Raw genomic sequence first — 15,109 nt, 5'->3', positions numbered from 1 at the left:
GCCTCGCAGTGTCTTCTGATTGAATCACACTGCGGGCCTGGGATCCATGGGCATGCGCAGTGCATATCTTCCCCTCGGGCTCTCGCTCATCTCCCTCCGCCTTCTTTAGACTGTGCGCCGTCAGCTGATCCCTAATAGCATGCCACGGCCGTGACACCGCACAGTCTGAAGAAGAGGGAAAGAGGGGAGTGAGAGTCGAGGATATGCACTGTGCATGCCCATGGATCCAAGGCCCGCAGTGGGATTACGTTAGATGACACTGCGAGGTGGGATCTGGAGCAGCGTGGACGCACAGGCACTGACAGCCTGACACCAAATTATTTCAACATACTGACCAACTAAATCGGTTATTAAACCGTGCGCTGAGTCAAAAAGTGTTTTCTACTTTTTTGTTTAAAAACTCATAACTTTATTGAAAAACACATTACACATAAAAAATCTTTAAAACAATACCTCTGAACCACAATAGACAGAATAACTGACAAATACGCGTTTTTAAACAAATGTTGTTTCAGCAGAACCTTAATATGTTAATCAACAAATTTATGGGTTAAACTATAGAGTCATGCATATGTGAAAAACACCGGGATTACACTTGAACCAGTATAGAAATACGAGCTGCTATCAATAACTATCGAATAAGCTTAATGCTAACGCTATCCTATTCACTTAATAAGCACTGAAATCATCTATATATAAAGTGAACTGAGCTCCTATACAACAAATTGCAATTCATTTACTGTTCAAGTGTACCCACACCAGCAGGACCTCAGAAGTCTATGCAGTCTAGCAATCTAGTCAATTGCCATCAGTGTAACCTGCTGTTATCAACATATAGTACATCCAACCACATAACTCAAAACAAAATTGGCAAAAATGCATATTACCCAAATAGTCGGCGGTCTCTGCTAACAGCCGCGTGGCACGCTTACTCCTTGTCAGACCCCGACGCGCGTTTCGCGACAGCTTCCTCTTGGGGGCGCCCCCAAGAGGAAGCTGTCGCGAAACGCGCGTCGGGGTCTGACAAGGAGTAAGCGTGCCACGCGGCTGTTAGCAGAGACCGCCGACTATTTGGGTAATATGCATTTTTGCCAATTTTGTTTTGAGTTATGTGGTTGGATGTACTATATGTTGATAACAGCAGGTTACACTGATGGCAATTGACTAGATTGCTAGACTGCATAGACTTCTGAGGTCCTGCTGGTGTGGGTACACTTGAACAGTAAATGAATTGCAATTTGTTGTATAGGAGCTCAGTTCACTTTATATATAGATGATTTCAGTGCTTATTAAGTGAATAGGATAGCGTTAGCATTAAGCTTATTCGATAGTTATTGATAGCAGCTCGTATTTCTATACTGGTTCAAGTGTAATCCCGGTGTTTTTCACATATGCATGACTCTATAGTTTAACCCATAAATTTGTTGATTAACATATTAAGGTTCTGCTGAAACAACATTTGTTTAAAAACGCGTATTTGTCAGTTATTCTGTCTATTGTGGTTCAGAGGTATTGTTTTAAAGATTTTTTATGTGTAATGTGTTTTTCAATAAAGTTATGAGTTTTTAAACAAAAAAGTAGAAAACACTTTTTGACTCAGCGCACGGTTTAATAACCGATTTAGTTGGTCAGTATGTTGAAGTATTTAGTAAAGTGTTGCCAGCCCTCAGTTTGAGGGTATGGGTTAGGGTAATATGTTTACATGACACCAAATTATGTCAGAAGACAGGCAGCGCTAATTGGACATGGCCAAGGGATAACAGAACAGCGCAGGCTCCGTGACAGCTTAAAACAATGCTGAGGAGGCAGCGCACGGCACCAAGGGGATAGGAATGACAGCTGTGCTGCGTCCCATTACGAAGGAAATTCGCACCTCCGGGACGGTTTTACGGTATAAGGGGACACATTTTTAGTGTTTACTTCTGTGTTTGCAAGGAGCATAATTAAAAGAGCAACCTTTTCCTTTTGCATCTTGCTGCACAAGATGGCTCTTTCAGCTACAAACGTCTTGGGGGGGGGGTTAAAGGTTCCCTTTCAACTTGCTCCAATCAGGCTTCGGCCTACACTCTGTTCCTCTGCTCCTCCTGCTGTCCCTGGGCTCTAACACCGCCAGTTGGTGCCTGGAAGTGCTGTCTGCACAGTCAACAGTCGCTCCTCTGTTATTGGGGTTCAGTAACGTCAGCTGATCCCCAGCTGTGTGTGCGGCAATACCTCCAATCTGCTCCTCCTGCTGTCCCTGGGCTCTAACACCGCCAGTTGGTGCCTGGAAGTGCTGTCTGCACAGTCAACAGTCGCTCCTCTGTTATTGGGGTTCAGTAACGTCAGCTGATCCCCAGCTGTGTGTGCGGCAATACCTCCAATCTGCTCCTCCTGCTGTCCCTGGGCTCTAACACCGCCAGTTGGTGCCTGGAAGTGCTGTCTGCACAGTCAACAGTCCCTCCTCTGTTATTGGGGTTCAGTAACGTCAGCTGATCCCCAGCTGTGTATCCGGCAACGTGTCATGCGACCGCCACGCTGGCACAACTAAAATGGAAGGGGACCTGTCCCCCCCCCTAGGCGTTTGTTACTGAAAGAGCCACCTTGTGCAGCACTAATACTGCACAAGGAAAAGGTCGCTCTTGAAATTATGCTCCTTGGAAACGCTGAACTACACACTCATGTAAGGTGTCCCCTCACACCTTCCAACCGTCCCGGAGGTGGGACTTTCCTTTGTAATGTGACGCAGCACAGCTGTCATTCCTACCCCCTTGGCTCCGTGCGCCGCCTCCTTAGCGTTGTTTGATTCCGTCATGGAGCCTGCGCTGTTATGCTATCCCTTGGCCATGCACAGTTTGCGCTGCCCGTCCTCTGACATCATTTGTTGTCGTCCTGGCTGCGATTGTGCGTCCACGCTGCCCGAAATCCCACCTCGCAGTGTCGTCTAATGTGATCCCACAGTGGGCCTGGTATCCATGGCCATGCGCAGTGCATATACTAGCCTCTCACTCCCCTTCTTCACGCTTCTTCAGACTAGGCGGCGTCAGCTGATCCCTAATAGCATGCCACGGTCGTGACGCCGCACAGTCTGAAGAAGCAGGAAGGAGGGAAGTGAGAGGCGATGATATGCACTGCGCATGCCCTTGGATCCCAGGCCCGCAGTGGGATTACATTAGATGACACTGCGAGGTTGGATCTCGGGCAGCTTGGACGCACAGGCACTGCCAGCCTGACACCTAACTGATGTCAGAAGACGGGCACCGCTAACTGTGCATGGCCAAGGGATAACATTACAGCGCGGGCTCCGTGACAGAACCAAACAACGTTGAGGAGGTGGCGCACGGCACCAAGGGGGTTGGAATGACGGCTGTGCCGTGTCACATTACAAAGGAAAGTCCCACCTCCGGGACGGTTTAACGGTGTGAGGGGACACATTGTATGAGTGTGTACTTCAGCGTATGCAAGGAGCATAATTTTAGGAGCCACCATTTTCCAAGTGCAGTATTACTGCTGTACAAGATGGCTCTTTCAGCAACAAATGCCTGGGGGGGGGGTTAAAGGTTCCCTTTCAACTTGCTCCACTGCAGGCTTCGGCCTACACTCTGCTCCTCTTTGATTTCCTGGGTTTCAACACTGTCAGTTGCCACCTGGAAGTGTTGTCTACACAGAAAAAACACTCGCTGATGTGTCAGTGGGGTTCAGCACCGCCAGCTGTTCCCCTGCTGTGTAGTCGGCAACGTGTCCAGCACAAGCCACGCTGGCACAACAGAACAAAGGCTGCCACCAGTGTAGGCTTCGGCCTACACTCTGCTCCTCCAGCTGACCCTGGGCTCTAACACCGCCAGTTTTTGCCCGGACGTGCTAGTTGCACAGAGAAAACACCCGTCAATGTGTTAGTGGGGTTCAGCACCGCCAGCTGTTCCCCTGCTGTGTAGCTGGCAACGTGTCCTGCAAACGCCATGCAGGCACCTGAACTGAAATTAAAGGGACCCTGGCCCCCCCCCCCAGGTGTTTCTATGTATAACAGCCACCTTGTACAGCAGTAATGCTGCATTTGTACAAGGTGGCTGACGTTTTCTCCTTGCCCACGTGGAACTCAACACGTACAAAATGTGTCTCATTAGAGTCCATTACACTGCCCCTGAGGTGAGACTTTCCTTACTAATGATACGCAGCACCCCCCTTGGTAGCGCTGCCCGTCTTCTGACATCATTGGTTGGCTGGCTGTGCCTGTGCGTCCGCCCTGCCCAAAACAACCCCCCTCGTTGTCTCATGTATTTTGACTGCGAGGGTGTGATTGATGGGCATGTGCAGTGCATATGTTCGCCTGTCTTAACTCATCTCCTTCCGCCTTCTTCAGACTGTGCGGCCTCATGGCCGTGGCAGGCGATAAGGGCTCAGCTGAGGCCGCCCAGTCTGAAGCAGGTGTAAGGACATGAGTGAGCGGCGAACATATTTACTGCACAAGGCCAGGAATCCCAGACCCGCAGTGTGACTTTTAGAAATCACACTGTGGGTCTGGGATTCATGGCCATCGCTAACCGCACCGGCCAACATGAAATGAGGTCAGAAGACGGGCAGCGCTCACAGGGCATTGCCAAGGGATAACACAAGAGCGCAGACTCCTGTACAGCAAATAACAACGCTCAGGAAGCAGAGCCCAGCACAAAGGCGTTATTTTTGGACACATGTGCGGCGTGTCATTAAAAAGACAAGTCACGCCTCCAATACAGTTCTACTGTACAATGGGCAAAATTGTGTACGTCTTTCATTCTGCGTGTGCAATGAGCAAAATGTAAAGAGCAACCTTTCACTTGTGTAGCATTACTGTTGCACAAGATGTGGCTCTTCTAAATTGTAACACCTGAGGGTGGGTTAAAGGTGACCTTTGAAATTGGTTCAATTAGGCTGCGGCCTACACTCTGCTCCTCTCCTCCTCCTGCTGACCCTGGGCTCTAACACCGCCAGTTTGAGCCCGGATGTGCTAGCTGCACAGATAAAAACACCAGCCAATGTGTTAGTGGGGTTCAGCACCGCCAGCTGTTCCCCTGCTGTGTAGCCGGCATCGTGTCCAGCACAAGCCACGCTGGCACAACAGACAAAAGCTGCCACCAGTGCAGGCTTCGGCCTACACTCTGCTCCTCTCCTCCTCCTGCTGACCCTGGGCTCTAACACCGCCAGTTGGGGCCCAGATGTGCTAGCTGCACAGAGAAAAACACCCGCCAATGTGTTAGTGGGGTTCAGCACCGCCAGCTGTTCCCCTGCTGTGTAGTCGGCATCGTGTCCAGCACAAGCCACGCTGGCACAACAGACCAAAAGCTGCCACCAGTGCAGGCTTCGGCCTACACTCTGCTCCTCTCCTCCTCCTGCTGACCCTGGGCTCTAACACCGCCAGTTGGGGCCTGGATGTGCTAGCTGCACAAAGAAAAACACCCGCCAATGTGTTAGTGGGGTTCAGCACCGCCAGCTGTCCCCCTGCTGTGTAGCCGGCAACGTGACCTGCAAACGCCATGCAGGCACCTGAACTGAAATTAAAGTGACCCTGCCCCCCCACCCAGGTGTTTCTATGTATAACAGCCACCTTGTACAGCAGTAATGCTGCATTTGTACAAGGTGGCTGACTTTTTCTCCTTGCCCACGTGGAACTCAACACGTACAAAATGTGTCTCATTAGAGTCCATTACACTGCCCCTGAGGTGTGACTTTCCTTACTAATGATACGCAGCACCCCCCTTGGTAGCGCTGCCCGTCTTCTGACATCATTGGTTGGCTGGCTGTGCCTGTGCGTCCGACCTGCCCAAAACAACGCCCCTCGTTGTCTCATTTCGTTTGACAGCGAGGGTGTGCTTGATGGGCACTAGCAGTGCATATCTTCGCCTGTCTTCACTCCCCTCCTTCCGCCTTCTTCAGACTGTGCGGCCTCATGGCCGCGGCATGCGATAAGGGATCAGCTGAGGCCGCACAGTCTGAGGCAGGTGTAAGGACATGAGTGAGCGGCGAACATATTTACTGCACAAGGCCATGAATCCAAGACCCGCAGTGTGAATTTTAAGAAAACACACTGTGGGTGTGGGATTCATGGCCATCGCTAACCGCACCGGCCAACATGAAATGAGGTCAAAAGACGGGCAGCGCTCACAGGGCATTGCCAAGGGATAACACAAGAGCGCAGACTCCTGTACAGAAAATAACAACTCTCAGGAAGCAGCGCCCAGCACAAAGGCGTTATTTTTGGACACATGTGCGGCGTGTCATTAAAAAGACAAGTCACGCCTCCAATACAGTTCTACTGTACAATGGGCAAAATTGTGTACGTCTTTCATTCTGCGTGTGCAATGAGCAAAATGTAAAGAGCAACCTTTCACTTGTGTAGCATTACTGTTGCACAAGATGTGGCTCTTCTAAATTGTAACACCTGAGGGTGGGTTAAAGATTACCTTTGAAATTGGTTCAATTAGGCTGCGGCCTACACTCTGCTCCTCTCCTCCTCCTGCTGCTGACCCTGGGCTCTAACACCGCCAGTTTTTGCCCGGAAGTGCTAGCTGCACAGATAAAAACACCAGCCAATGTGTCAGTGGGGTTCAGCAACGCCAGCTCTTCCCCCGCTGTGTAGCCGGCAACGTGTCCTGCAAACGCAAAGCAGACACAAAGCTGCCTCCAGTGCAGGCTTCGGCCTACACTCTGCTCCCCCTGCTTACCCTTAGCTCCAACACCGCTAGTTGGGGCTCTAGGAAGACAATCTTGAATAGGCAACGCATCCGGGTTCCAGCACCGTCAGCTGGTTCTCGGCAGTGTCTTTGTCACGGGTATTCCCTCCTGCCCAGCCTGGTTCCAGCACCGTCAGCTGTTTCCGGGTCCTGTCAAACTCACTGAGACACCTATGCGTTCCCCCGTCGTGTTGCGGTCGGGTTAGCCAACTCCAGGGTGCCTCCAGTTTAGGAGCTTCCTATGTGGGCTGCGTGAATTGGTAGTCAAGGCTGGTTCTGTAGTGCCAGTAGGCCAAGCTCCCCCTGTAGGACTGTTGGGGTTCGGTAACTGCGGCTGCCTCGCGGCCTAGCTGTTCTCTCCTCTCCTGTGGACCTTCTGGTCCACCACCTGGTTCCAGCACCGTCAGCTGGTTCCGGGCAGAGCCTTTGGCTTAGGTGCCTCCTCCTGGGTATCCGAGTTCCGCCAACGCCAGGCGGTCCTTGGTAGTGCTTTTAAGCGCGGGCACCTACAGCTTAGTAACCGGGTTCCAGCACCGTAAGCTGGTCCTCAGTGCCATTGGCTCTTGCACACTGGGGCAACGCATCCGGGTTCCAGCACCGCCAGCTGGTTCCCGGCAGTGTTTTTGTCACGGGTACTCCCTCGTGCCCAGCCTGGTTCCAGCACCGTCAGCTGTTTCCGGGTAGTGTCAAGCTCACTGAGACGCCTATGCTTGCCCCGTCGTGTTGCGGTCAGGTTAGCCAACTCCAGGGTGCCTCCAGTTTAGGAGCTACCTATGTGGGCTGCGTGAATTGGCAGTCAAGGCTGGTTCTGTAGTGCCAGTAGGCCAAGCTCCCCCTGTAGGACTGTTGGGGTTCGGTAACTGCGGCTGCCTCGCGGCCTAGCTGTTCTCTCCTCTCCTGTGGACCTTCTGGTCCACCACCTGGTTCCAGCACCGTCAGCTGGTTCCGGGCAGAGCCTTTGGCTTAGGTGCCTCCTCCTGGGTATCCGAGTTCCGCCAACGCCAGGCGGTCCTTGGTAGTGCTTTTAAGCGCGGGCACCTACAGCTTAGTAACCGGGTTCCAGCACCGTCAGCTGGTCCTCGGTGCCATTGGCTCTTGCACACTGGGGCAACGCATCCGGGTTCCAGCACCGCCAGCTGGTTCCCGGCAGTGTTTTTGTCACGGGTACTCCCTCGTGCCCAGCCTGGTTCCAGCACCGTCAGCTGTGTCCGGGTAGTGTAAAGCTCACTGAGACGCCTATGCTTGCCCCGTCGTGTTGCGGTCAGTTTAGCCAACTCCAGGGTGCCTCCAGTTTAGGAGCTACCTATGTGGGCTGCGTGAATTGGCAGTCAAGGCTGGTTCTGTAGTGCCAGTAGGCCAAGCTCCCGCTGTAGGACTGTTGGGGTTCGGTAACTGCGGCTGCCTCGCGGCCTAGCTGTTCTCTCCTCTCCTGTGGACCTTCGGGTCCACCGCCTGGTTCCAGCACCGTCAGCTGGTTCCGGGCAGAGCCTTTGGCTTAGGTGCCTCCTCCTGGGTATCCGAGTTCCGCCAACGCCAGGCGGTACTCGGTAGTGCTTTTAAGCGCGGGCACCTACAGCTTAGTAACCGGGTTCCAGCACCGTCAGCTGGTCCTCGGTGCCATTGGCTCTTGCACACTGGGGCGACGCATCCGGGTTCCAGCACCGCCAGCTGGTTCCCGGCAGTGTTTTTGTCACGGGTACTCCCTCGTGCCCAGCCTGGTTCCAGCACCGTCAGCTGTTTCCGGGTCCTGTCAAACTCACTGAGACACCTATGCGTTCCCCCGTCGTGTTGCGGTCGGGTTAGCCAACTCCAGGGTGCCTCCAGTTTAGGAGCTTCCTATGTGGGCTGCGTGAATTGGTAGTCAAGGCTGGTTCTGTAGTGCCAGTAGGCCAAGCTCCTCCTGTAGGACTGTTGGGGTTCGGTAACTGCGGCTGCCTCGCGGCCTAGCTGTTCTCTCCTCTCCTGTGGACCTTCGGGTCCACCACCTGGTTCCAGCACCGTCAGCTGGTTCCGGGCAGAGCCTTTGGCTTAGGTGCCTCCTCCTGGGTATCCGAGTTCCGCAAATGCCAGGCGGTCCTTGGTAGTGCTTTTAAGCGCGGGCACCTACAGCTTTGTAACCGGGTTCCAGCACCGTCAGCTGATCCCCGGTCGTGCCATTGGCTCTTGCACAGTTGGCCAACGCATCCGGGTTCCAGTACCGTCAGCTGGTTCTCGGCAGTGTCTTTTGCTCTTGTACCTTCTGCTCCCCATCCTGGTTCCAGTACCGTCAGCTGGTTCCGTGCAGACCCTTTGGCTTAGGTGCCTCCTTCTGGGTATCCGAGTTCCACCAACGTCAGGTGGTCCTTGGTAGTGCTTTCAGGCACGGGTACCTCCTGCTTAGTAACCGGGTTCCAGTAACGTCAGCTGGTCCTCGGTAGTTCCATTGGCTCTTGGACCTTCGGCTACCCATCCGGGTTCCAGTACCGTCAGCTGGTTCTCGGCAGTGTCTTTTGCTCTTGTACCTTCTGCTCCCCATCCTGGTTCCAGTAACGTCAGCTGGTTCCGGGCAGAGCCTTTGGCTTAGGTGCCTCCTTCTGGGTATCCGAGTTCCGCCAACGTCAGGCGGTCCTTGGTAGTGCTTTTTAGCACGGGTACCTCCTGCTTAGTAACCGGGTTCCAGTAACGTCAGCTGGTCCTCGGTAGTTCCATTGGCTCTTGGACCTTCGGGTAGCCATCCGAGTTCCAGTTCCATCAGCTGGTTCTCGGCATTTTCTCAGCCTTCTTGTACTTTCTGCTACATTTCCAAGTTGAAGACCCTTAAGACGACGACCCGGAAGACCACCCCTAAGATGACGACGACAACCACTGAGATGACGACGACCCTGGAGATGACGACCCTGAAGACCACCCCGATGACGACGACGGCGGAGATGACGACGGTGGAGACTACGACGGCGGAGACGACGACCCTGGAGACGACGACATGGAAGACCGAGAAGCAGAAGAGCAAGAGGCTGCAGAACAAAGAGCAGAAGAACATTAAGCATAACACTTAATATCAGAGCAAAAGATATTATCTAAATTATATGCAGAAGAAGACTAAGCAGTGTATGGGGGTGAGTCCGTTCCTCCTCGTGGTGCCCCTGGATAAAGCCTGATGCTGCAGGCCAAACTGAACACGGACAAATGTAACTTTTGTGACTGGCAGAACGGAAGGTGTAATCTTCAAACTTTTATAGATAACAACTACGGGAATGCCTGTCACAAATGTGAATATGATGAAAAAGTAGAATAGGAAGAATAATAATAGTTGGATAAAATGAATATGAAGAATGTAATAAAAAAAAAAATTAGATAGAAGATTTAGAAGAAGATGAATAAGGTGAAGAAGTTGATGTCAAAGATGCTGATGATAATGAAGATGAAAGTGTGGGAAAAGTAAAAAAAAAAAAAAAAGGGGGAAGGGCGTGGAATAGTGAAACATCAATATTTAAAAAAAAAAAAATAGTCAATATCTTTGTCAATCCTAACGTCTTTAAAAAAAAAAAAATAATAATGCTATTCTATTTGATTGGGCTACGCCTCTATGACTTTAATGTCTCCGCCACCTCCCCAAATACATCCTGCATTATTCTTAGTTGTTTTCCTTCATGTAGAATGAACCTACAAGGAAAGAAAGGGTTTATTTTAATTCCGATATTTTCGTCCCATTGACTTGCATTGGGATCGGGTATCGGTATCGGCGATATCCGATATTTTTTGAATATCGGCCGATCCTATCCGATACCGATACTTTCCGATATCGGAAGGTATCGCTCAACACTATTCAGAACCATTTTTTTATTTTCACAAGTGTAAAAACAGAAATGTAACCATAAATTTTGTTATGGAGTATTGGCGTATTCAGGAGAAATTGCATATGTGGGGGTAAACCACTTTTTGGGCGCACCGCAGAAATTAGAAGTGAAGGAGCGCCGTTTGACTTTTTCAATGCAGAATTGGCTGGAATTGAGATCGGACGCCATGTCGCGTTTGGAGAGCCCCTGATGTGCCTAAACAGTGGAAACTCCCCACAAGTGACACCATTTTGGAAACTAGACCCCTTAAGGAACTTATCTAGATGTGTGGTGAGCCCTTTGAACCCCCAAGTGCTTCGCAGAAGTATATAACGTAGAGCCGTGAAAAAAAAAAAAAATCGCATTTTTTTCTACAAAAATGATCTTTTTGCCCACAAATTTTTATTTTCACAAGGGTAACAGGAGAAATTAGACCACAAAAGTTGTTGTGCAATTTCTCCTGAGTACGCTGATACCAAATATGTGGGGGTAAACCACTGTTAGGGTGCACCGCAGAGCTTGGAAGAGAAGGAGTGCCGTTTTACTTTTTCAATGTAGAATTGGCTGGAATTGAGATCGGACGCCATGTCGCATTTGGAGAGCCCCTGATGTGCCTAAACAGTAGAAATCCCCCACAAGTGACCCCATTTTGGAAACTAGACCCCCCATGGAACTTATCTAGATGTGTGGTGAGAACTTTGAATGCCCAAGTGCTTCACAGAAGTTTATAATGCAGAGTCGTGAAAATAAAAAATATTTTTTTTTTCCACAATAAAGATTTTTTAGCCCCCAAGTTTTTATTTTCACAGGGGTAACAAGAGAAATTGGACCCCAAAAGTTGTTGTCCAATTTGTCCTGAGTATGCTGGTACCCCATATGTGGGGGTAAACCACTGTTTGGGCGCACGGCAGAGCTCGGAAGGAAGGAGCGCCGTTTTGGAATGCAGACTTTGATAGAATGGTCTGCGGGCATTATGTTGCGTTTGCAGAGCCCCTGATGTACCTAACCAGTAGAAACCCTCCACAGGTGACCCCATTTTGGAAACTAGACCCCCCAAGGAACTTATCTAGATGTGTGGTGAGAACTTTGAATGTCCAAGTGCTTCACAGAAGTTTAGAATGCAGAGTCGTGAAAATAAAAAATATTTTTTTTTTCCACAAAAAAGATATTGTAGCCCCCAAGTTTTTATTTTCACAAGGGTAACAGGAGAAATTGGACCACTAAAGTTGTTGTCCAATTTATCCTGAGTACGGTGATGCCCCATATGTGGGGGTAAACCACTGTTTGGGCGCACGGCATAGCTCGGAAGGGAAGGAGCGCCGTTTTGGAATGCAGACTTAGATAGAATGGTCTGTGGGCATTATGTTGCGATTGCAGAGCCCCTGATGTACCTAAACTGTAGTAACCCCCCACAAGTGACCGCATTTTGGAAACTAGACCCCCCAAGGAACTTATCTAGATGTGTGGTGAGAACTTTGAATGCCCAAGTGCTTCACAGAAGTTTATAATGCAGAGTCATAAAAAAATATATATATATTTTTTTCCACAAAAAAGATTTTGTAGCCCCCAAGTTTTTATTTTCACAAGGGTAACAAGAGAAATTGGACCCCAGAAGTTGTTGTCCAATTTATCCCGAGTACGCTGATGCCCCATATGTGGGGGTAACCCACTGTTTGGGCGCACGGCAGAGCTCAGAATGGAGGGAGCACCATTTGACTTTTTGAGCGCAAAATTGGCTGTCGTGTTTGGAGACCCCCTGATGTAACTAAACAGTGGAAACCCCCCAATTCTAGCTCCAACCCTAACCCCAAAACACCCCTAATCCTAATCCCAACCTGATCCATAATCCTAATCACTAACCCTAACCATAATCATAACTCTTACCCCAAAACAACCCTAATGTCAACCCTAACCATAACCCTAATCAAAACCCTAAATCCAACACACCCCTAATCCAAATCTCAACCCTAACCTCAAACCTAACCCTAATCCCAATACACCCCTAATCACAACCCTAACCTTAACCCCAAACCTAACCCTAATCCGAAGCGTAACCCTAATGCCAACCCTAACCCTAATACCAACCCTAATCCAAACCCTAACCCTAATCCCAACTCTAACCCTAACTTTAGCCCCAACCCTAGCCCTAACTTTAGCCCCAACCCTAACCCTAGCCCTAAGGCTACTTTCACACTTCCGTCATTTGGCATTCCGTCGCAATCTGTCGTTTTGGACAAGAAACGGATCCTGCAAATGTGCCCGCAGGATGCGTTTTTTGCCCATAGACTTGTATTGCCGACGGATCGTGACGGATGGCCACACGTCGCGTCCGTCGTGCACTGGATCAGTTGTGTTTTGGCGGACCGTCAGCACAAAAAAACGTTCAATGAAACGTTTTTTTGTACGTCGCATCCGCCATTTATGACCGCGCATGCGTGGCCGTAACTCCGCCCCCTCCTCCCCAGGACATAGATTGGGCAGCGGATGCGTTGAAAAACTACAGCCGCTGCCCACGTTGTGCACAATTTTCACAAGGTGCGTCGGTATGTAGAACATGCCTGCACAAGGCAAGATTGCTTTGCGCAGGCGTGTACTATAGAGGACAGAGAATGACCTTCAATCCAATATTGCAGCCAGCATGCAGCCAGCGGGTAAGGAAAGGGTGAATCAAAAACCCCAAAACCCCGCCTCCATGGCTGAAGATTGTTCCCTCCAAATTCAGGTGACAGTGTCCCTTTAACGCTTTTATTGATCCCCTTCAGTTTGCTTACCGACGTAAATTGGGGGTGGACGATGCTAATCTCTCTGTTACATAGTGTACATTCATTTCTGGAGATTGACGGAACCACGGTGCGAGCGATGTTCTTCGATTTCTCGAGTGCATTTAACTCCCTGCAGCCACCTTTACTACACAAAAAGATGACTGATATGAAGGTGGAGGTGGGGATGAGAAATTGGATAACTGACTACCTATCAGATCGGCCACAGTTTGTACAGATGGAAGCAGTTGTGTCAAGCAGATTACTGAGCAGTGTAGGTGCCCCCCAGGGAACGGTGCTTGCGCCCTTTCTATTCACACTGTATACATCAGACTTTCAGTATAAATCTGATCTTTGCCACCTTCAAAAATTTTCGGATGACTCCGTGGTTATGGGATGTATTAGGGGAGATCGGGGGGATGAGGAATATAGAAGGGTGGTGTCGAATTTCGTGGATTGGTGCAATGGTAACTATCTACAACTAAATGTTAAGAAAACCAAGGAGTTGGTGGCCAACTATAGCAGGATTAAGTTGGAATGCTTACCGATCACTATTGCTGGTCAGGAGGTAGAGCAGGTGGAGAGTTACAAATATTTGGGGGTCCACTTGGATAGCAAACTGGACTGGAGATGCCACTCAAAGACTGTATTTCCTAAGGAACCTGAGGTCTTTTAATATGTGCAGCAAAATGTTAGAAATGTTCTACCAATCTGTAGTGGCAAGTGCCATCTTTTTTGCAATCACGTGCTGGGGTAATAGTGTGCGGGCCTCTGATGCTAATAAGCTGAATAAGATTATTAAGAAGGCAAGTTCTGCTGTGGGCTGTAATCTGGACTCTTTTGGGGAGGTAGTGGAGAGAAGAACTCTGAGAAAGTGTAGGGCAATTATGAACAATAATGTACATCCATTATATGAGCTATTCATGAGACAGAAGAGCACCTTCAGTAACCGGCTAATACTTCTGAGGTGTAAGAAGGAAAAATTTAGGAAATCATTTGTGCTAACTGCTATGGGTATGTACAACAATAACATTAGGGTTAAATCATAAAGGTGATTGTCTACTTTATTTCTTCTACTTTTCAGTTCACCCGCTGTGTATGTCCTATTCTAATGTATAATGTTCTTCTGTCAACAAACCGTCATGTCAACTAAGTAATTCATTTTATGATTCTTATGATGTAAGTTGTGCTGCTGTGATACCATAATTTCCCACGGGATTAATAAAGTGTATCGTATCGTATCGTATGTACAAAATGGACAGCAGAAGCACAAAATGGACAGCACCAGTACAAAATGGACAGCACTCGGACCAATATTATTCTATAGGGCGCTGCAGAGGAGCGATTATTTTCTGAATGTGAAAAACATGGCAGCAAGCACAAGTTTATTCTAAAAATGGGATGAGACTCGCCCGTTCAGGTCTATAGGGGCATATCAGATGCCATACCGAGCCACAGTGCAACATCCGATATTTAGGGATATATTGCAATTCTGTACCTTAGGAAACTGTAAATGGTTAATAGACGCTGCGGTAAAAAAACGGATTGTATATGGATAAGTGAAAAAAAAAATCGTCTCACTTTTCTGGATGATTTTTTATACCTACTCTAGGACATACATCTATTTCTCAGGCTATGTTCACACTGATTTTTTTTTAATGCGAGTTGCTTCAAGAAACAATATTTGTTAGAGACATTTTTTTTCTGAAGAGGTTTAGAAGAGATTGCGATAGATTTTGAAGTAAAACTCTTCAAAAACTTATTTTAAAAAAAAAGTCATGCACTTTTCCACCCTTCAATAATTTTTCAAATTTTGAGGAAAAAAATGTTGAGGAAAAAAATGTAAAAAATC

This window comes from Ranitomeya imitator, chromosome 2 (assembly GCF_032444005.1).
Source record: "Ranitomeya imitator isolate aRanImi1 chromosome 2, aRanImi1.pri, whole genome shotgun sequence".
NCBI lineage: Eukaryota > Metazoa > Chordata > Amphibia > Anura > Dendrobatidae > Ranitomeya > Ranitomeya imitator.
The sequence above is the reverse complement of the archived record's forward strand: the minus strand, read 5'-3'. Positions refer to the sequence as shown.